General features: G+C 30.8%; 1 protein-coding gene across 2 annotated transcripts in view; it reads left to right on the top strand.

The window, feature by feature from the left end:
* LOC123714057 (cadherin-99C) overlaps nucleotides 1–25,599 on the top strand; it is a 120,443-nt gene that overhangs the window by 61,201 nt on the left and 33,643 nt on the right. For both annotated transcript variants that reach the window (XM_045668130.1, XM_045668131.1), the window contains one exon: nucleotides 15,472–15,530. The gene's annotated coding sequence lies outside the window, so the exon portion shown is untranslated. The remainder of the gene's footprint in view (nucleotides 1–15,471; nucleotides 15,531–25,599) is intronic.

Genomic DNA, 25,599 nt, shown 5'->3' with positions numbered 1-25,599 from the left:
AATCTGAAATACAAAATTATAGTTTTTTTTTGAAATTGTAATTGACGAAATAATAAAAATCTGCATGGTGTGTTAATAAATGTTATACGTTCTAAATTTGAAAATAAGCAATTCGTAATCATTTCATGTTATTTTTTATCAATCCAATTTAAAAATCGGATTTAATAAAATTTTAATAATTTACAATTTCAAATAAGATATCTTTAAACTTAGCATATAGTACGTTTGCATATCTCCACTAATCAAATCAACTGTTCCTGGTGGCCTTTTGTGAACAGATAAGATACATAATATAATGTTTTGAATTAATTAAGACAACGAATGAACTACACGAGGTAAATATCAATAAACAAGTAGAGAAACTGTTTAAATTGTGTAATAGTGATACATTGCTCGTTTATTGCTGTCATTTTAGAACTACAATAGGCGTATTATTTTGATTATAAACTGTAAATACTTAATTAAGAAACTATCGTATACATATTCTTTAATGTTAAAATTTAACAGAAAAAGGCTATGAACTCCTTGGTACGTGGATAAAAACAATTATTTATGGTTTAGACACTGATTTTATCTTTGCAGCGCGTTGAAATCGTTTATATCACCGACTTCTGTCATAATGTAGGAACAAAATATTATCTCGCTTTTAGTAAAGTGTGTTTAAGAAGTCAAAACTAGTGTGATTTGTTGTTATCGCGCTGTAAGCTTTACGCTGAATATTTTATTAAAGCGTTTATACATTTATATAATACAACTAATTTAGGTTTATGTAACTTTTGAAACAATTGAGTTTTTCTGTCATAATTTTTAAATTTAGAACTGTACAATTAAGTGGTTCAATTTTTAAATTAAGATCGTGATACATATATGTAACGTTTGATGATTCATTCTTACAATAAACATTAGTAAATTATATATTTCTGTTTTAAAACTCATAGAGCTAGAGATCATAGACTAGGAAATAAACGGACGAAGACTCAAGCGGCCATCGAGAACAAATCTAAAAAATCACAAGTATTCAATATTTACCATTGCCAAGATATATACAGACTAACAAATAGGTATTCCTTTAAATTCAATATTATTGAATATTCTCAGTCCGCGGCATAGATTAACACAGATTAGAATAGAATTCGAATTCGTCTAAATAAAGCAACTTTTGAATAAATTATCTAAACCAACAGGAAGAAAGCCGTTGAAACACTATACAAATAATGTTGCTTCAATCGGCGCCTACGCAACTGTGTCGTTATAAATTGTACTTCGTTATGAGTGTCAGGATGGCAGGTGGTCGGGAAACTCGCCTATGGTAGCTCGAACTAATCGCTGAATTATACCTTTTGTTGGCTTTTTCGACGTCTACCTCCAGTTTCTGTTTTGCAAAATATTACGATGGCTATATTGTAATTTCAACTGATATTAATTAAAAATATATCAGTGGCTCTACAACCTTCTTAGGTGTGGACCTCAGATTTCTTTATCTGTTTCAAGATCATTTATCAATCTAATAGGCGAGTAGGTGATCAGCCTCCTGTGCCTGACACATGCCGTCGACTTTTGTGTCTAAAAGAGGCCGGTTTCCTTACGATATTTTCATTCTAAATGCGCACATAGAAAGAAAATCCATTGGTAAGCTGGGGATTGATCCTACGACCTCAGGGATGAGAATCGCACGCTGTAGCCACTATTCCAATACTGCTCTAATAATTAATATAATAAATACAGTGTCTAATGGTTCTCTGATTTAGTGATAAACACTCATGCCGTATATTCTGAAGGTTTAATTGCTCTCTCTATATATTTATAAAATTCTCGTGTGACAATGTTCGTTCCCATACTCCTCTGAAACGGCTCGACCTATGCTTATGATTTTTAATGCATATGCAGTAAATCTGAGAATCGGCTACTATCTATCTTTCAAACCCCTAAGTCATAAGGGGTAATGACAAAAATATATACAACCCTTAATTGTCACCCCTCTACGATCAACCCCTATTTTTATTATAGTAGATAGGTTATTTTTATAAAACTAAAATAATATACATAGCAAAACGACGTTTGCCGGGTCAGCGAGTATAATATATATTTGCTTTAAATACCCGTGTTTACGGGACTTAAATTATAACTTCTGAATTACAAATTAATTTTATTTTATTATTCTTATTGTTAAGTAATGTTTTAAGTAATGAAATAAAACCCTGCGCCATTTATTCGAAAGCGAAATAATATACTATTTATATTCTTATTTAAATAAATAGAGTTAATAGATAGTTTAAAAATTTGTCTTTGAAAAAAATAGAGACTTAATAATAATGTAAATATCTCTGACGCCTTACTGTAATAAGGCACTTGTTTTTTTGAATAGCTGTATTTATTAAAGTTTACGAGACATATATATTTATAGGGTCGTTTGTTTGAAACTGGTTGGTACATAATCTATTTCATTTATTGCTTATTTATTCGCCTGCTTATAATGTGGGCGTGGTCTATTCCCACGGAGGTTGGAAAGGTATTTCGCTACCGGTCCTACCTCCCTCCAATGTTTTGACAAATCGATCTAAATCTGAAATAGAGCTTATCGTCTGATACGCTCCATTAGTGGGTCTCCATTGCGGAGATTAAGATGTCATGTATCTGGACTAATTAAGGATCGGCATTAGTACAAGGAAAATCTTAAAGTGGTCTAGATATCTGTGATGAAGATTTAGATATTAATTAACTTAATAGCCTATAATTTTACACTAGCGGATTGTCAGGTTGGACTTTCTATATATATAAAAATGAATCCCTATTTCTCTTGGTTACGGCATCACGCGCCATTGACATTTGTATTTGTTATTGTCAGGAGAATGTTCATGTGAAAGAATAAGTTAAGAAAATTGCGCGGAAAATTAGAATACTAAACCACCATATTAAGTAACTATTAGCATTTTTTTTATTTAATTCCATTCAATTTTTTTTGATGTAACCTTATCGCGTTTGACATAACATTGACAGAATGCGAGCTGCAAATATCGTCAAATGCTTCCATCGGACTTATTATATTGATAAAATACATATAAAATAATTAATTTATGATTTCTAACAAAAAAATAATTTCTTTGTACACGCCTAATATTAAAATTCAATTTAATATGGAGTATGGTATAAGCTTCAAATATTTTTTTTAGTTAATTATACCAATTCGAAATCAATATTCATAGTTAAGACAGGGCAACGTCTGTCAGGTCCGTTAGTTGTTTATTATATATATTCTAGAGCCTTTCTTTATAAGGGCTTATACAGGAGTCTAATTGAGATTTTTTCCGCTACGCTCCGCTGGCTCTGCGATCCGCGTGTCTTGGCCACCGAAATGAGTAATTTCCAACATTTCCTGGCTATCAATTCAATGCAAACAAACCATTAAATCTCTTCTCTTTTTTATATGTAAGCAAATAACTAGTAAAAATCATAATATTTAATATGCAATGATACATATGAGAAATCAAAAACAGAAGAATTTTATTAAACTAAAAATTATATATTTACGTTTCAATTATATATAAGACATTTAACATAATAATAACATATCCATATCACTAAAGCTTTCAATTTATTAGCCCTGAGATTAGATTGAGGACAGTCGTGTCGCGTAAATAGAGTGCAATGTTGTACAATGGTTACACACTTTACCGAGTCTTTAAAGGCTGTGTCATTAGCAATAAACTTTGTACAGACGATCAAGCTTGCCAATAAAGTCGGTCTTATTTATGTTTTTTGTGGCGACTTAAAGCTCGTTTAGCAAAGAAATGTTAACATGCTAGTCATTTGTTTTAACTTGACAATATGTTTAAAATGCACTTTTTGCATTTCACATTTACGAGCCGTAGTTTTGGTTCGTATCTCTCATTCCTGAAGTGGGTTTGATTCTCGGTACTAATGAAGTTTTCGGAGGAAACTGGCATACCGGTCTTAGACCCTAAAAGTCGAAGACACTAAAAGCTGATCACTGATTAAAAACAAATGATCACGAAAGAGATACAGTAATCGCAGATGTAAAAGGTTGTAGCGCCACCTTGTTTAGTGTTTAGTGAATGTATGTAAAATTATAATTCCGTATTTGTTCCGTAGTTGTTTCCCGTCGCTTTAGAAGCCTCCAAAGAGGCTATAGGGCTCTACAACCTCGTATACATATATATATATATATATCTTTATATAAATTTGTTCAACCTTATGTTACTTTAAAATATTTTTAATAAAGGCTTTTAAGAATTAATAGATTACTAATACCACGAATTTATTAGAATAATCTAGTACAAAAGTAACAAAAGTTTAAACTACTTGAATATAGATCCGATCGGGAGTATATTTAATTTTATTTATAACTTCTAATAAAGATATAACCTTGTAAATGGTGTCGCTTATGAAACATACTCACCTTACCTTTATATATGACAAGAAATATTGATATAATAGATGTTAAATATAAAATAGACTCGCATTTAAATTCGATAGAAAGGAATTCAATCCATTAAATTAATTGATTTGATGAAGCAAAACGCAATTAAAACCTTGTAAGCTTTGATTGTAATAATTAATATAATTACTAGGTTTAAGTGACCTTTAAATAATTGTAACCATTATTGTGCATTACCTAAACACTTAAAGTTAAATCCAATTTAATGATGCGAGTGTTAGATATGGGTTTATTAAGATAAGAATAAAAGATAATTAGTTACATAATAGTATTTTTTTATATAAAATGTTACGCATGTAGGCATGAAAGTTATGCTTACATGTATGATTAAATTTTGAAGTATATAAAAATTAATGTAATAATAATCTTCATGAATATAAAAGAACACAAAGACCTTAATAATGTAACTTCAATAATTATGCATATTAATGCAGACTGCATAATCAAAAATTATAGTTATTCAGTCGAAGTAGTGTTATAATCTTGTTATGAGTTTAACACATACGTCACCAATTAGATATATAAAATATTTTATATTTCTTACCAGAATGATGGAGAATGTGTGTACTTTAAATGAGCAGATAACCTCAAAAACCCATTTATCTTGTAATTTGAGTATCAAAGTATTTTCTCACCGTTCTTTATTGTTCTATTGTAATTAAATAATTGAAATAAGAGGTATTGAATTGCGTAAAAATGATTGCCTTAGCAAATAACTGTAATGTTACGTCAATACATCAGAAAGTCAAAACCACACAATTAAAACTTTATCGAAAACGTAATCTTTGAAAATTATTACACAAAAATATTATAAAACTAAACTATATTATTATTGAAAATTTTAATATTTCAATGTCATTAAAACTGTATTGGTTATTAGTGAATTAATCACTATGATGTAACTTCAAAACTTCACTTTATATCTAATCTAAACATAGCCATGTATATAAAAAAAGATCACAAAGTGATCGACGCAAACACGATCCGTCCCAAAAAGTGCAAATTTTGAAACGAAATGCGTGACTTTCGTAACGACATTATTACAATTTCGTGTTTGGCCAAAATATTTGACCTCGCTTTGATAAAAACTCGGCTAAAAACTGTGCGAATAATCGAAAGTGAGATTGGTTCATTTTCTACGTTATCGCCCATTTACACTGGATTATAGCTTTTTCATACAAAACAGTTTAATTTTTATTATCTAATCATAAATCAGAAAATAGCAAAATAGACAAAAGTAAAAAAAACTAAGTTTCATAGTGGTGTGTCGTGGCTTGTTGTAGATTTAAACATGACCAATGTATCAAAAACTATTTGTCCCATGCCCTATTTGCTTTACAAGATTTAATTCTATACCTATGTCCGCAATCTATGGGTCATATTCAACTAGTACACTGACTAGAATTCTTCTGATAATTCGGTTTAAGTCCAGTCCAGTAAAATCCAGTCTTATAAGTTTGTAAAGCGTTGATTAATTAATTATATCTTAATTCAAATAGAAATGTCTTCATATATTTCAATAGTCCGTGTAAGCGATAAACTTACATTTGATTTTATCATCCTTGATAGTTCATCTGCATTCTACATACCTTACGGTACAGCTGATTGCCATCTAGAGAATTATTTGAGAAAATAGCATCTACGAACGTAACTTAACATATATTTTTTGAAAATGATGTATGACGTTTCTTATCGACGATATATATATAATCGTCAATTTGACACCTAAGTAATATTTTAGACTAATATGATATCAATAATATTTAAGCAGAATTGGCCAAAATTATGGGTATCCAGCCATCAAAGAACTAAAAACTAATATTAACAAATATAAAAAAAAACAATAGGGAATAAAAATTCCCAAATGGCCGGACATTGTTTCGACAGCGACTGAATTCTATAAACAACTATACTCCGCCTAAAAACACAGCAAACGGTGGCACATTGTAGAGATTAATGGCGGGATTTGGAGGAGGCCTTTGCCAAAAAAGGGCACACGGATACCTAAAAGAGGAATGAAACTGAAAAGCGTTGAAATGTTAAAGTATCTGAATTAAAAGCTATGGTTATTATGGGAATTGTGTTGGTTAATATTATCCTAAATATCAAATAAGTAGGTCAGTTTCAAAACGTATTTTAACGAATATAAAAATTTAAATTTAGAATGATTTCCCACCTATGATCCTAATCTGTGAAAACAGATACAGAATTACAAAAGTTTTGATTTTTGCTCGTGATCTAACTATACCGTGCCGCCACGTCGTTAGCTTTGCCTGTAATCTCGTTTTCGTTCCGCCTCTGACTGACCTACTGGCAGGTAGAACGTGCCCTTTTCTGAAGTACCGGCTGAAGTATAGCATTGTTCCAAAGATAATTGTCTTACATGAGTTTAAACTTATTGGTACTTAGTAAATATTCCTGTAATAAATACGCACTTAGTTACTGGAAACTAAAGCGTTTAATAATTCAGTGTATTATTTAAGGCTTCAGTTTTATCAATTAACAAAATTTAAACTAACTAAATATATGTTTAATATAAATCAATAAATAGTATCTGTATATGAATATATATCTATTTATGGGAGCCTTCTATACTTGACTATGCGACCTCTGCAGGTTCACGTGGTAGCAAAATTTAAATACAAAATCGTATAACAATCATACAATGAAAGAAAGAGAAGGCAGTTTCAATACAACAATTATCTAAATGGAATCACTTACGATTTCATTTGAAAATGATTATAATCAAATCTTTCTAATTTAAACTCTAAAAGGCTATCGCATCAAACTATATATGGAGAGCAATACATTATTGCTTCCATTTACTAATACATTGATGACGAGGCAATATTTGTTTTATGTTACATTAGACATTTGACTGATGAAGTTGACAGGCTATCTTGTCGCGGCTAGAGTTCACAGTGTTGCTTCAATTTTTTTTAAAGTTTGAATCCCCGTAATCGGCCGTGAAGTAAGCATATGTCTGTTGTATTATTGATAATTTTATATACTGAATCACCGTAACGTTAGCCTTCTGTGATTACCAATCCGAAACAAATGCTGTTTCGGAATCGAACCTGGTCTCACAACTATTATAAGCCATACTGCGCTATATACCTACCTTTTTTTACTTAAATGAAATATTGCTTCATACAATAACTCATCAGAGTATCAATTTGTTCAAAAATATCTTTGATTGTATAATGCATAAAAACTATGAGTCCATAATGATTGAGTAATTATTTTAACTATTGAAATAAACAAACACATTCTCCATTTGCTGTTTCCTTATTGCAAATTCAGTTTTAATGGGACATAGGAGTAGCATAAGGATGTTCATGAGGCTCCAGTAATGAGCACTAAAATAACTTATACACCTTGAGGCCCACTTGCTATCTTGATTTGAAATTTATATTTATGAAATCAATACAAATTTGAAGTACCTTTATAGACACTGTCCGTGAGAAACTGTTGTGTCGAAATACACATATATGCTTAATTGATATATATATCTTTATGTATAAAATATATATAAAGTAATTTTGAAATTTTTGTACACACACTACATAGATAGTAGCTGTAATTAAACATCAACATGAGTACGACGAATAAAAATTAACATCAAACTTAATTTCAAATTTAGAACGCCGTTTAGAAAGGTGTTTCAGGCGAAGCTTCATAAATCGTGACTCGTCTTCAGTGAGGGAAACTGACTTTAATAACAAATATCCGTCGAGATTTCCTAGTCTAACAGTAAAAGTCCAACATGACTCAAAGCTTCCACGCCCAATCGTGAAGTTGTTGTCCCGATAACGGATTCTTTGGGACCTTGACTTGACTGAACATTGCAGTATAAAGCACTAGTTTTGTTATCCAGAAATAATTAGAAATGATTTATTTATTTGCAATATTAAAAAAATAGTAATTTTACACGTACGAAAATACTAAACAAACGAATTAAAGAGAGAATTATGAAATTTTTATAGGGACTATTTAAGCTATATATGGAGACATGAACATGTTTTTAGCTGTATTTTTGTTCTCGTAGGCTGTTTGTTTAATTAATTATTAAATGAATTAATCAACAGTAGATATGAAATACGCACTTTCTAAACAAAATGTTTGTATCTTTGTGGGACTACACTTTTCAAAAAGTATTGACATATACTTAAAATGCATAAAGCCTCGTAATCAATATCGTAATAATATATATCATACTTCCTACAACCTCATTAGAATAAAGATTCTACACAAAGATATAATAGCATTCAATCTCAATAACATTACAAACTTGTATACAATCTTACATTTAAATATCGGATACAGGGACATTTATTGAGGCAATGTATTGTCCCTACACGGATGGCCCGAGTGCCAAGATTCTCAACGGCTTTCAAATGTCATTGCTGGTCAGGTCGTAATGTTAAATCAGACAAGAAGATGCACTATTATGCTTAGAATGTCCACTTCTGGTAAGCAAATGCTATGTCTTGTTTGTAACATGAGATTCATTGAATTTGCTATGTTGCAGTTTATATACGTTATTAGAACTAATTACATAACTTCTCGTAATGAAAACAGGTTTAAAATTGGATATGTATTTTTAGTGATTGTCAAACGATTTTAAGCCGCACAAGAAGTTAATAAACTAGACTGTCAATATGTCGAAATCTTAGACCCATTCATATAAGTATTATAAAACAATATATGGATTTTTAATTAAACGAATCGTTATATTTACGGTGTGTATAATTTGTGTAACTTTTATTGTCGTTCTGTATAGGGTTCAAAGAGAATCTCACATGTTTTAAATAAATTATTATTTACTTATTTAAAAAATACCAGAATAATGTATGTGACAGAGTAACACAAATTGATTACAATTTCTCCATTGAAGCGTCGACATTCATTATAATAATATTATATACTTAAGTAAAAAGTAGTTAACTAATGAATGAAAAAGAAATATTTCTTCAATGAAATGTCTTTATGACCACTAAAACTGGTATTTAATTATTATCAATAATATTTCAATGGCCTCAGTCTGTTTCAATCTCATTTACCTTCTTTTATAATAACACTTTAACAAAGCCGTTTACTGACTTCATCAGGCTTCAGTCGACAGTTACATCATTATTTGAATGACATCACCTCATTACAGATCATTTAGTATTTATAAATTATCGTACATTAATACCTTAATACGTAGCAGTTGTCAGTATAAGACACGTGTCTGTCCTGACAAAAAGTGAGTGGTTTTTGTCGTTCAGACTATTTATACATTTATACGGTTACATTCGCCGTTTCGTAACTGACACCTGACGTTTAATTAATTCACTTTATCGTGTGTTCTTATTTTAAATTCAGTTCAATTTTCGATTGTACAAGTTTTTTTTTTTTTAATTTATTTTGTGTGAAAGTGAATGTTTATTGAATTTTATTATATACAAACTTTAAATATTAATTGGTATGTATGAAGTTTAATATAATTGAAAGTTTTAATGTGTAAGTTTTCCCTGAATGTCATTATATAGAGTACCATGATTATTTTATAAAATATCTGAAGTTAGCAATAACTAACGGTCCAGTACTCTTCTACTCCGTTGTTTTACAAGTCAATATAAAAAATAATAGCAAAGTAATCATTACAGTGTTATAAATTCTCAATACATTCTTATCTTCACTCGTATACATTATTTATTAGATTGATCCTATATTTTTCCTTTCCCGTTCAAGACATTATCGCGTTCGAGCGTTTACACTAACTGCTGGGTATCATAAAGATGGAATTAACACTGGCTTCTAGGTAGCTCAGCACGCGATGTATTTTATTTTATTAATGGGAACGAGCTAGGAAGTTATAGCTTTAATAGGATCGATAGAGATCACGTGGTAAGGAACCGGACGTTTATTGCCACTATAGAAAGATTTAACACTGAAAATCATTGAGATAAAACCATTATATGAAGACCGTTATTAAAAATATATATTATGATATAATCAGGTACATTCAAACGTCAAATATATTCTAGTCAAAAGGTACATTTTTTATAGCTTTTAATTATATTTTTAAAAGATTTCTATAGGAGTAATGAAATGTCTACGCGTGAATAAGATCGAATTGATAGGATCAGTGACTTCACAAAACATGAATAAAACAAGTAGTTGTAAACTTGCCGCCGGCTTTACTCTATTCATAAAAAGTCATACTGTTTGCATTGCAACATTTTAATACACTTTTTTTTCTTGAGGGCTTGGCTTGGGGCTTGAGGGGAACAGGGACCAGCTGGTTTTAATTTTTTAAGTTATACTTTTTTTGGCGCGTTAAGGAAACAATATGCGAGTCAATTTTTGCGATGCGAGCACACCGTCACCAAAACCCGACAACCTCAAGCAAAATAAAAAATGATCCTTTCTTTAATTATGAAAAAAATATGTTTTTGGAATATTTAAATAAACTTTATTTAACTAGATAATGCGTTATAATAAAATTTTCAATGTATTAAATACCTTTTTTCTATTGTTAATGTAGTTTTTTCTACAAACGTAAAATTAGAAGTATAACTTCTAACGTGTGTACATATGTACTGTACACACGTGTTTTTTTTATTATTACTTTGTATGTTAAGAAAATTGTAAATACAAATTATACTTATATAGCATGATTAAATTTCCTAAACCACTAGGTTTAAATTTAGATATACTTTTTTTAAATTTCTCATTGAGGATTTATTAGCTGATTTATATATAAAAGATAGTTTAAGAGCCCTCAAGAAAGAATTCAAAAACGTATATTAAAATATTGCAATGCAAACTGACTTTTGTAAAAAATATTAAACTTAAACGCGATTTCACAACTTAAAACATTTCTATTTGAGAATGAGAACTTTAATGTATCGGTTTTCTAGGCTCATTTCATGAACACAGTAGTCGGTTTCTATCTCTCCTATAAATAATAATCTGAAGGAAAGCGATGTTGATTATACTTAAATTTACTCTGGTAGGTATGAGGAAGTAGAATTTGATAGTGTCAAAATAATATTAATTGTAGGAAATTGCAAAGCTCGACCAATTGTAATATAAGATAGATTTTATGTTGAAATTAATTCTAAATCTGCGTAGTTATGAAAACAGTCTATTAAGATAAGCCTCTGGTAATGCCTTGCAAATAAATATAAATACTAATCTGTCCCTTGGATACTATCTCGTAATTGTATTCATTAGGTTTATTATTTGCGTAGGATTTTAGTACCTTCAACGATTTTATCGGAAACTGAACTATACACACTGTACAACTTTATAAAAAAATCAATCCGATTGTTAAGTACAAATAAATCTCTTTTCGTCACAGCGTCAACAGAATTTGATAAAAAGAAAACTAGTTAAAGAGAATTAGACTGATTTAGCTTTTATGAACTAAAGCTTTTCATTTATACCTTTACTTCGGAGCAATTGAATAGATGGAATCACAGCCGGCTTTATTCGACTAATCTCTACAAATCTCGAGCCTAATATCCCCAATCCACGTTCCCAAAAGACGGTATGAAATCCTTTAAAGAGAACTTTAACGGTTGAGGTTAAAAACTGACCGAATAACACACTGTACCTTATATCTTTGTATTAATGATTCGTAGTAGCTTTTTCGACATACTATACTAGATCTAGATTCTAAAGCTTTACTACAATTATGTCCACCTTGCGTTTATTACCTAACCTGTTTATATTTATTGAAATGATTCGGCTGTCACGCCCGTCCACCCACGTTTATGAAAGTGGTTTGTATCTGAGTTTGAGTTGGTGTCGTCTTGATATGATTAGATCGGCGATTTATTAGTGTTGCAATACTGCGCTGATTGTTTTGCGAAATTCAATTATGTTGATATCAATTGAGCGTTTTGTAATTGACGTCTAATATGGTTTTAGTGAAGCGCTGTATTGAGAGAGCCCAATATGCCATAGTAATTTTGACCTAAGCCGATAATAAAATTATCGATTCTATCTCACTATTTAGACTGTATAGGTATTTTGACAATGGTTAAAATATTCAAGACGTAAAAAAATAAAGGCGGTATGTTGTATGAACGAATTACAAATCAACATTAGCGAGGGAAATAACTACCAAATATTCAGTCCTATCATATAGTTAAGCTAGTGAATCCATAATATATTTAATTTTGTTATTAATATAAAGTTTTAAAAGAACTTTGCATATTGATGTGTGTTTGGTTCTAAAAAAGGAATTTATACTGATTTATATTGATTTGCTTTCCACTGTCAAAACATCGTAAGGTTTATTATATTAGAGATTTTTTTTTGATTTTAGAATACCTAATTTTTATCGTCATCCAAATGACCTAGTTTTTTTTAACGTATGGATTCATTTATGTCAATGATAGATTATGTACGTAACTTTGTTAGCGTATTATAAGGATGCTAATAATTTCCATATATTTATATATATTACATTTCTTTATAGCATTAGGTGCATTAGTATTATACGTCTGTTTTATTAATAACACTAGTTAGTCCTTAATCGATTTTGGGTCTGAGGATAAATTCAGAGTCGAAACTTAATGTTGGCCAAATTTCACCGACGTAACAGAGGATGCTGAACCACTAGGCTAAGAGCGATATCGGGTCTCCATATATAGCTTTACTGATATACATCATAATCAGTCAAGCGTGAAAGCCCAATAAATAACACTTTCGAATTACGAAATTAGGTAAAAATGATATGTGAGACTTACGTAGTACACTCCAAATTTTTGTATTCGATTGTATTCATAAAAAAATCACTGAGTCATTTTATTTTATAGAACCGGGCAAGGCATCTGATGTTAAGTAACACCGCAACACTCACATTGCAAGGATCATTATTCGCTTTAAATGCATTTTGGGTCTTCAAATTATGCATGACACCTTGCTTGGCGATTTCATATAAATTGTTGAATTTAAACAATACAATTTTTAAATTGGCCTTGTTTCCGGACAGGTTAAGACTTAAAAACCCTTTCACATGCATTTAATTTTAAACAAGAAGTGCTACAATTCTGAATAGTGATTATCGAAATGGCAGTCCAATAACTGAGTAATATGGGGAACCGGTTTCCCCACATCCTCCCACGTTTTTGGTCAGTTGACATCATTAAGTGTCACTTATGTAATTTGCTCTATATAATTATTTTCGTTAAATTTTATACTTTGAATTTTATGTTCCGTTCCAAATAAAGATTCAAATATCCATGAAAGTAATGTAGTTTTCAAGTGTTCTTTTTAGATTTAATTCAAGTTATAATACGTATAACTTGAATTAAATTTTATTATTATTATTTACATGGGCTAGGAATATTGTAAATACTTTTTCCTGCTAGATTTGCCTGAAAGAGATCGCTTGTTAGCGATAAGACGGCCCGTTGCCTTCCTTATTAAGGTTATCTAAATGTATATAATGCAACAAAGTCTTAATAAATAAATAAAATATTTTAACTTTTGGTCAATTATAGGTATAAACTATATGAATAAGTACATCTATTACGATTTATAAGATTTTCCATGAAATAGTTATGTTATATGACATTTACTTTAAATATCTAATATACAATTTCTCAATTGATGTAAACGTAAGTGAAAATTCTTTGCAAAACCGATTTAGAGCGTTCTTTAATCTATCGCAATTAGAATTTCAAAGTGCGGTCAATGTTTTGGGAAAATTTTCTATTTGTTGTAAATAAACAATTCATTGTTTGCTTTAAATAAATATTTAATTGGTGGCTAATTACGAAGGTGGCCATTGTTTCAGTGGCGATTCTTTCACACAATTGCCATTGTATGAGACAATGTTGGGAGCTGACCTCAGGAGCGTGATGTAACGTTTTTTTATCTAAGGAAATGATGGGATCGGGTACATATATGTGCAAAGTAGAAATAAGCTGGAGCTAAGAAATAGAAATGTTACGATTTACATACACTATAATTTTCTCTACAAAAGTTTTTAATAAAAAAATGTTAATAAAACTTCCTGTATAGACTAGACTAGATCATGACTATATCACATTTACTTTAACATCCGTTTTTAATAACGTATCCGTAAGTCTCATTGAACAGTTTTAAGTTTAAAATTGCGGTCATGGCTCTGGTATTTGTTCACAAAAAAGTTTTACTCGTTCTACAGTGAAAATAAAGTATTTTATTCAAACAAAAACTTCTTAGGACTTCCTTTATTTCATAAATCCCTAAAGGTCTAAAAGTTTCCTTGAAAATTGATTATAATTAACTATAACAGTTCCCTGTCGATAGGGACATAGAATGTTTAAAACATTTCAAGGCATATGAACCAATTATGGAATTTTAATATCCTAAATAAACAATATAAAATCCATGCCATTAGAGGCACCGCTGTCTGCCCTTCCTTTATTTTCCGAATGTAGCAATTTCTGTGAGAAAGTAGCTTCACCTTTGTATTGGTATGTCTATGGCTTAAATATATTATGGATAGATTGATTTGTTTAATTCGATATTGGATAATTGGAATTATGTACATGAGCTTTGACTCTTATTATTATAATTTTATTTATACAATTGAGATATAAAACTTTTCTTCTAATTTCGTTCACGGTATAGATAAAAGGACACAGATGCGTTGTTTTTGGTAAAAGTGTTTACGTAAATAGGCTCATTTATCTACACTTTATGTTATAAAGAGGTAACGTTTGTGAAGTGTGTTGTAGGTAATCTTTGGATCCATTTTGAAAATTCTTTTAACAATAGAAAGCCAAGGCTTTTATTTGTAAGTGTGGCTATGTATTAACCCGTATTAAAGCCTTTTTCGTGGTAGTCAGATTTTATGAAGTCAGAGTTAATGTTTGCCCGTGCTACGGCGGGTTGCTTGTTTTTCATTTCAAGCACCAAGCAAGTAAGAGTATGGAGTATGGAAATTACTTCTAGATACTAGATGTCCTATCAATATAACACCTAGATATATCATGTAGTTCAAACATTATATTTATTTATTCCAGATGGACGTTTGGAGGCTATAGTGTAAGGAATGGTATTACATCGGCCCAAAATTGACTGCGTAAGTACACTATTATTTAACATCATTATTAACACTGTAAACAGTTTGTATAATTTTAAATTAATGTTCACGAGATGAATATAGAAATATAAGTGAGCGAAAGATGACATGTAAGTGAGCTTACTGCTAAGAACAGTTTCATCCAAAAAATGATCGCTTTTAAGTAAAATGCGTATGCGTTTTTTAGAAGTCCCTTCATGTGTAGTAAGTGATATTAGATTAAGTTATCGCTAAATAGCACGAAGTATGTTTACTAAATAGATTTATAATAGAAATTTATAAGGTAGATTAATTTGATTTTATATAATAAACATAACTCGGTCAAGCTTATGTACATTGATTTTTATATAAAGAGATAATATGCAAATGATTGGTTATTTCATAACATGAAGCGAGTCAGCAAACCGCGGAGAAAGTATCGGTCTGTTTGCGTACCTTATTTAGTGATCACTTATTTATGTTACACTATAAATTGTATTTGATTGTACAATTCATCGATTTACGGTCTATGTAAAATGTATACAAAACTTTTATTGTTACATTGAGGGTACACGAAGTTAAACATACGTTTGGTACGTAGGGTCTATAATCGCAGGTTGGCCCATAAGTGCAACTAAATAATAATAATAATAAAACTTTATTCATGACAGAAATATGGTTGTGACAAAATTTATAAATTTATTTGTTATTTTAATCTAACAAGATCCGATATCAATGAAAAGCTGTTATGAATATATTTCTAAATGCAACTTATGAAACCTTAAAGATCTTGTAACCTGTGGTTGAAACGAGGACTTTCCCTTGGACATAGGTTTTAGGTTCCCACAGAGTTCTGTGGTTGATTTATATTACTGAAGAATATTGGATTACAGCTTAGCAAAACAATGGGTAGTTACATTCTTACCGCGTATTAACATTATGTGGTAAAAGCAAAAAACAACGGTTTCTTATGCTCAAAGATTTCTTCAAAATTTTACACTCCATTTGTTTCTATGGTGGAGCTTTGTAGCCTACTATCGCAGCGATAGATGGCGTGAATATTTAACAGTTCAGTAAACTCTATTCAATCAAATACTTTATAAGGCTGACATAAAATATATAGTAAAGAAAGATTTATTTCAACATTTGACATAAAATATTCTTATCCTTCAGTTGTGACACACAATTGCCCACGTAATTTTCATATTTTCTATCTTTCTCGGTAAAGGCAATTTTCGTAATATTAAAAAGTTTGACCTTAAACAACAGATATGTTCCACAATAGTTTAATAATAACTTTATGTAATGATCTTATCGTGGTAACGTACCTTGAAAAGCAATAAACAAAGCTATTAGTACATAGATTTTTATAGAACACTTAATAAGCCTGTTACCTGTGATTAAAACTTTAAAGTAATATGGCGTATTTAACATTGATTTATTTATGCTTAGTAGACTGTTATACTTAAACAAAAAATAATAATAATAATCATATAATTAATAAGGACTAGTACTATTGTAACTTTAAATAAAGAATTAATTACCTGTAAAAATAAATAAATTCCTTGACACCGTCTAATTTTATAAGCAATGAGAAATCCAGGAAGGAAGGCGTGCCTCACTCATTTGATCACAATTTCCATTATATCGAAGTCATTTCTGATTAGTAAGATATGCGTATTCAGTATAACTGTGTGGGTTAAGAATCATATTTGAATCAGTTATAACGAGGTCTATTCACCCTACTGATAAAGCTTCCAGATATGAAACGAGTTTAGCAATCTAATTATTGTATATACCGCGATAATTTATATGTAAACAGTTTGCACTCTCATATAGATAAACATCTCATGTGTCGGTTTAATATAACATCTAAACGCAATTCACGCAAGTCTATCCAACTTGTAACTATTATTATACCTCAGTCCTTAAATTTTGATAGTCTGTTTACTAGGGGTGAAATTCACTGGAATGTGGTTAAGGAAAAGTGGACCAATTTGCAAAAAACATCTTTCTGTATGATTTTATTTATCCCTTCTTAATAACCTTTTAAGTAGGTATGACTATGTCGTGTTTTCTAGTTGTAATAAATATCTTATAAGCACGCACAAAGTGTATGCTAAGAATGTCGCATTATTGCATAGATTTAAGTACTTTGTAAAGCTCACTCAGATACACTATCTCAATTGTACCTCACGTTTCTCAGTGACAAAATCTATTGTTAAGCTTATGGGTGGGAAATTTGTTTATTACTAGATTTTAACTGCAAGTATATGTGGACTTTTAACATTTAAAAATTCAACTTATGTCCCAGTTAGTCAGCGCAGAAGTCTGTTTCACTAAATCTTTTCTCATTTCCTCTTTAAGTTCTCGAAGTGAAAATTAACTTAATAAAGTAAATCAACACATTGTGACTAAAATGAGGTAAGATCAATAATGGAGCATGATGGCAACTTTCATCAAGGCATTAGTCTAGGATCATACACACAATTTTTACGGTTAAGGCATTCCGGTTCCGGTTCCCAGTTTTAAATAACATCAGATTCAGGACAGTTCCATATTTCATTAAATTACCTCGTTAGAAATGATTATAAAAAGTAGTGTGATTGAGAAAAGGAAATGGCCACACCTGTAGGCTCGACGGGAGTCTTAGCGTTTTTGAATATTATACCAGTTGTGGTACTCATGAATAAATATTTTATTTAATAGAATATTAATTCAATAAAATTCCCAAGTTGTTCACATATGCTAATGAACTATAGTTATTATTTTATCGATTCAATAAAAACTTTCTTTTGATATAATGGATGTTTAGGTTTCTAAGCTGGTTCAAGGTAGTTCAACGACAATCAAACAACGCAAAAAAAACATGTTTCACTGAAAATTAATAAAGCCGTGACTTACTTATTTGTAATACTATATAAATATATATAAAAACTAGCAGACCCGACAGATGTCCTACATGATTTTCATGCAATTAGGATATTAAACAAAGTAAGAAGACAATGCTGACTGCAGCGCCATCTGCCGGGCTGAAATACATACAAACGCATACAAAATAAATACGTTAAATCGGTCCAGTTTAAGAGAAGTTCTGTGACATACACGTACTAAGTTTCTAGTTACCTGTCTGGCATGTACTCGGCGGTACGGTTGATAGAACAATATTTTTATATTTTAATGTCAACTTCGACACTTTTTTACAATACTCAAAAATAATACCCGTATTTAACGCTTAAAATCGTATTAAATATAGCAGGTGTAAGATTCAAAACAACCTTACATAGTATAAGGCGGTGCACTAGGACACAACGATTTCGTTTCGTCACACGCCACGCCAACTGCATTCCTATCTCCACCAAATTAAGCGGCAACATTCTGACAGCCTCTGTTAAAGGTTAAACTGTATTAAGTTATGCTAAGGACTTGTCATTTGTCTTGTAAAAACGTTGGGATTTTGTACTATGATCGTTGAAATCTTTTATAAGGAGTTTATGTTTCATTATAACTAAACTTAGTATTTTTAGTCAACAGTATGAAAAGATATGGCTGTATATATAATGTTATAGGATAACAAAGATCTGTTTTACAATGGACAATCAAGACTTATGATATTTTACTCAGACATACAGTGAAGTAATAGATAGTCTGAGAAGAAATCTTACAGTACTTGCGACATATTTGATAATAATATTATTATATATCTATTCATTTTAATCAATTAAATTTAGTCATCTTCATAGTCATATTCGTCATTTACATTTTCAAATCGAATCATATTATGTTCTAAATAATGTTAAATGTATGTAGTTGATAACATTTATACAAATGAGTCCATGTTATATACAAAAAATATAAATTCACAAGTAGATCAATAGATTTTATTAAAAATGCAATAAAATATTTTAAAGCCCATGCATATTACATCGCTACAGGGCTAAGTATTTTCTTACACGCAATTCACAAACAAACTAGGCATTCGTTGCTTGTTTTAATTTAACATTTGCATTTACCATCGTATAAATATTTAAAAGCAAAAATTTATTGCTTTATCCGATTTATTTTGATTTCTTATATGGTATTACAGCTTTTACTGTAAATAAATAGCAAAATTTTGATACAGGTGCGATGAATGACTGACGATAGAAATCCAAAGTCTTTACTGAACTCACCACCACCGCAAGAGAAAACCTGGTAAACCAAGGCTGCGTTAGTAGCGAGATTTTTAAACTCATGGTCGAGGGACGTTCGTTTTTTATACGTAAATTAATACATTTATAATAGAAGTCATTAAAAATATCCTTACTGAATAAGCCTCAACTTCAGGTCCAACCACAAGGCCAAGGGCAACTAAGAGTGCCTTGATAGGCGTTCATATATCAAGAAACAAACACATCTGAGTCTCAAATAAAATCTATGGACTTACAAGTCACAACTGAAATTTTCTATTCGTATGACTAACTAGTAGATAGATAGATAGAGTAGCAACTGCTAGTTCCGTCAATAACTTAAAAAGCATTTGATTGTTTCTCACCTTCCTATACGTTTATTAGCAAGTACATATGTCGTATTTGTATAAGCTTTCTACAGGAAGGTGTAGTGCTAATAAAGCCGACCTCAATACTGCTATCATTACGTTTGAACTGGTAATGTATTCTGTGCGACTATGTTAACAATTTATTGCTTTAGATAAATAATTTCATCGTTTTTCATTAGGCCTAGCGTATTGAAAATTACAAAACCATCATACTTAAGATATGTTATGGAGCTCTCGTAATAACAACAATAAAAAATATAATGCTAACAGGGAAATGTCTAATACTGGAACCTCGGCGTTATAGCATGGCTCTGAATTCATGGCGGACTGGTGAACCTTCTTCCATCTCCTTCTGTATTTCCATCTGCGCTCCCTTTGTCTTTCTCCAAACTCCTATAGGTCAAAAAAGAGTGAACCGCGATCAAGTAAAATGTAAAATTGAATATTAAGAATGAGTCTCAATTACCAATTCAACGCACAAATATTTAAATTATTATAATAAGCAAAAAATATTGTCACTTAGTCGGCACGAATGTTTTATTATGACACGTCTCAATAACAAAACGCATTATAACAAAGTATATTACATCGTAGCTTATTACCTAACATAAATGAAATAAAAATTCCAAATTAAGCTGGAGGCTCTATTGTAGGCGTTCTCGGTGAAAACTGTCACAGATATAAATTGGCTTTTATAGGCTACACGAATTACCAAACATCTGTTCATAAAAAAACACTTAGAAATTGTATTTATAATTGTGCAATTTCGGAAATCTGATGGTATTCAGTTTATGCCACCAGCACCAGCTAGTATCTTGTAGAGGTATTTAAAGCTCCAATTCATTGAGAGTTATCCGTGTGCAATTATTATACCATACCACTGTATGGCCATGTGGGTAGATGTTGTCACTTAAGTGGGTGTCAGCTGTAGTTGATGCTACTGCAAGTGCCTCCAGCCTATTTACTAACTACCCGTAAAGTAAACAAAGTCATGTCGTTGAGACTCATCCCTTAATTATGTATTTAGATTGCTATCGCATCTTTTATTACATTAAACAATATGTATAAAGCCTATGTCTTTTTATCGGTGCCTTAGTAAACGTAAGGCAAGGGTCGTGACCAAGCAATTGGGTGCCACTTGGTTGACAAATACGTGAAAATTTGAATTAAATCGTTTATTGCGAGTAATAAAATACCAGTGAACACCGCGTCTATCGAATTAACCGTATTATGGTCAATAGGTCAAACGGAGTGAATTGCGAGTAATTTTACTTTCCACTCGATTAAATAGCTTTAAGTTAGGTCAATTTCTTAAAGTGCGTTTCACATGATATCTGAATCCAAAATCAATATGTATTTTTTTAAAGATTTCTGCTTTAGTTTCAGTCGACTTACATTTTTTAAAATAATTCTCTTTGTTTTGCTGTGGTTAATAAGAATACATATAATTTTTATTGCTACCCTAGCAGATAAAGCAGCGTATCATTTTAATTAATTTATTTTACTTGATTATTTTCATAGGTTTGTTACACATTAAAAACAAATGAATGTAGCAATTTATATCAAATGTTCAGCGGTGCATCGGTCATGTCGGTTTCCATGAATGCTTAGTCGATAAAATCGTTTGCTATTTAGAATGAGTAGTACTCGCGTAGGTGCTTCGTTGAAACAATAAATTTCTCTTGTTCCTAGATGCTCGATAATTTTGACATGCAATACTTGTGAATAAATTCTTCATGTTTGATGAACGCTTTTGTTACTCCCATGTCGATTGAATTTAGTATTGAAAATTTATTATAGATCAAATGTATTAATAATATATGTTATGAGTTAAGAATACAATGTTATTGTTTTTACTATAAAAATAATGTTCACAATGCACAGTAAACATATGATATGAAGGTATGATTATCTTAATTTTGTTGGGCGAAAGTAAAACAACATATTAAAACAAAAAATAATAGAATATCGTAGTTAATAGAATACAAATAAGTATATTTAAGAGTCTTTTTTAAGTCTTATGGAATTACATAACTAAAATTATATTCGCTCATATTGGATAAAGAAGTTTTATTGTAAAGTCGAAAAATGACTGCCTTGTTCTACGTTGGGGACAAAAAAATAAGTATTCAATATTTTATCGTTGTAAGCGAACCTGTTGAATAAATTATGCGGTTATCATTGAATTATGGATACGTAATACTTGTAGCATCTGGCCGAACATAAATTAGTAATAATAGCTTTGTAAATGGTACATTAAATTGAGTAAGTACATTGAGAATAGTTTTGACAATAATTCCTTGCGTTACTAAAAAATCTTACACATTTTTACTAATAAATTGTACCAACCATATAGAATTTAGCCTCACTTTTAATATTATGTATGCCGATTTAACGTATTAACTGTCTATAATAAAACAAAACAACTAAAATGGAAATTGTCTGGACATACCATAAGAAGAGCAGATAACTGGTGCAAAATTGTAATACTATGGCAACGAAGAGGCAGAAACAAACAGAGATAGGCTATTTTAAAGAGGGGCCGATAAAATCATGGAAATGGAAAGGAAATCCTGGAAAGACCTGGACGAGATTAGTATACGATAAAAAATAGAGGCCAATCGGGGGCGGGGGGGTCTTTGCCCGTAGGCACACAGAATCGGTTATCGATAAGAAAAACAATAAATAAAATGGAGGAAAATCGTTCGAAAATAAGAAAATCGAGTTCCTGGCGGTTGGGGCAACACAGTTGATATACAGTCTGAACAATTTCTGTTCTTTTATGTGTATAAATCTTGTAGGCAGGTGTTGAGTACTTCCTTTTAACGTTAGAGTGTTTTATGGCGTAACATTGCGTGCAAAAACATAAAATTTATAGTGTGGATGTGATTAGTGTTTTCCTACGAAGTGGTTTTTATATTAATAGTATATGATTTCCAAAGCTTTCAAAGTCGATTTAAATAATGGATTTAATAGTTGAAAATTGGCGGGCATTGGCATTTAGTCTTAGTGTGGTACTCTAAAACGTGATTCCAGTATGTCAAAATGTACGGATGTCAGATAAGTCTAATTCTAACGCTAAGACTCGTCTCTGAATCTTACCCTAATAAATCCAAATAACGTCAATGATGAAACCGACATCGACAAAGTTTTTTCAATATGAATACGTGGTACAAAGGCTTCATATAAAAAAAATATTTATTAGTGCGATGCATAGTACATTGACATGTATTTATGACAGTTTACAATTCGAAAAAAAATAATTATATAATACCATATCTCGGATAAAGAGCTACCACGATAAACTACTTTATTACTATCAACGTGAAATTAGGAAACGTTTGCTAACGCATTTGTTTGTATAGTTAAACTTTCAAAACTCCTAAAGAGTGTGAACTTAAAATCAGTCTCCGATATTAACTTACGCAAGATTTCAATTACATCGGAATTTCAATTACCAAGTAGGACTAATTGCATATTTCCTATACATTGGCTATAATTTAAGTCTTATAAGCGAAGCCTGGAGTATGCAGGCCAATAGCAAATTGTGTCTTGATACCTGTGCCTTCTTCTAATAAATAACATTTTGCTTTCTAAACCCTATAGTTACGTGGCATCGACGATTTAAACTGTACTTATTGGAATAAAACGTTAATTATATTCACTGATTTTTCATCGCGTTCAGTAAAATGTAAAATGTTCGCTGTAATAATATAATCGCGTAACGGACGGTTCACATCTTCTAATCAAAGGAAAAAGTACGAAATTTACATTTATTGAATCAAACTAATTCACGATTTACGGCTACAGGTAACATAAAACGCGAAACTTAGTCATTGTTATCAAACACATTTTATATTAATAAAAATGTGTATGTGTACTAGTGTGCACACTTAAGAAGTGAAACTTCTTGGTGACCTTATTATTCGAAAAATTATCTAGAGAAATTGGTTAAATATAGTTAAAGTTTAACAAATTTTATCATAGACATGAATACAAATAATACAATTATTTAATTTTACCTTATTTCTACTAAGATTATTACAGAATTTCATTCATTGTAATGGAATTATTACTATCATTGCTATCGTTATTATATATCTTTGTTATTAATGGCTTCGAATCTGTTAAAATCAACCGTGGTACGGACAAAAAAAATGTGACGCGTAACTGAAAAATGTGACGGTATTATTTCCAACGCCGAGAGAAGTTTCACTTCAATAATTTCTTAAACTAATAAATATTTTTTGCAATACCGAATTCATACCGCGCATATTTATGTGAAAAATATTTAGTCGCATCATAATCGATATGAAATAGAAATCTTGTCCCAGCAGCAAATGAAACTCAATTAAGTATGCTATAAAGACGTATTGTCTTACATATTGGCGAAAGTGCTCTTTTATAGAGAGAGATAGATAAGAGGTTATACAGTATTACAATCGTGACAGTCACAATAATAATTTATATACGCTAGAAGTACAAGGTGTGCGTGGCTTAGTGGTGAACGAAATTGTTTATAAACAGTTCTGGGTTTCAATAATTACTTTGAGTTGTTTTACGTGGAAAATTAGGCTCTATAAATGTTAAATTAAAAAACCTCCTCGTCGTGTTTTTACATTAAAAAATATTTAAGTAAAAAATGGCAACCATGGTAACGAATACACGTTTTATAATAAGGCAGTATGAGCTTAACCAATGTCTCTAGACTCTCATCAATTTGTTAGAACAACACTATTGTTTATCGCAAAAGGCAAAGGATAAAATTAGAGTACAATGAACTTGGTTAACTGTAACCAGCTACCTGTTCCGCGGGATAATGCCACTAACTGGAGCTTCGGAATGTACTAATACTTCCTCTAAACGTTACTTATGTGGGACTTAGTTTTCACACGTATTTTATATAAGCTAATCCGTACCTGTGTTACCTGTACTGTGATATTTTTTTATAATTTAAAACCACCAGAATAATAATTGAGCACCATTTTTTATTTGTAATGGCGAACGAGCCTACGTAACAGCCAGCCAGCGCATCCCATGTACGCTCTTGTTGGCGGGTGCGTTGCCGGCCTTTTAGGGAAATTGAATGGAAATTGGAACTTTATTTAAATACAATACTTTTGTCACAATACTATGAAATATATGACTATTTTATATTTAAAAAAAAGGTTTCTGGGCTCGTTGAAGCTTCAGCTGTCAAGACTTTTCTGGTTCACCCGATAGAATTCCGTTCAAACCTGTACGAACATCTATGCATGCGATCTTAGGCACGTCAAAAAATATTCTCGTTGTAAATTCATCACCTGTCAGTTAAGCTAGACATGATCAAATCGGAATACATGAATGATTTACGATGCCCGTTTTAATATTTATCAAATGTTACCTTATAACGGAAACTGTTAAGGAGTATAAAAAAAATATCTTTGCTATTCAAATAATTCGGTATTAAGAAGACATATGTCCATTTCATAAGCAGGATCAAAAATAATTCTTATAACTATCACACAAGACACCCAAATAGGTAAACTTCGTCAAATGTATGTGTATGTATTT

Source organism: Pieris brassicae, chromosome 9 (genome assembly GCF_905147105.1).
Source record: "Pieris brassicae chromosome 9, ilPieBrab1.1, whole genome shotgun sequence".
In the NCBI taxonomy this organism is placed as follows: Eukaryota; Metazoa; Arthropoda; class Insecta; order Lepidoptera; family Pieridae; genus Pieris; species Pieris brassicae.
Note: the sequence above shows the minus strand (reverse complement) of the source record. Positions and strands in the feature narration are given on the sequence as shown.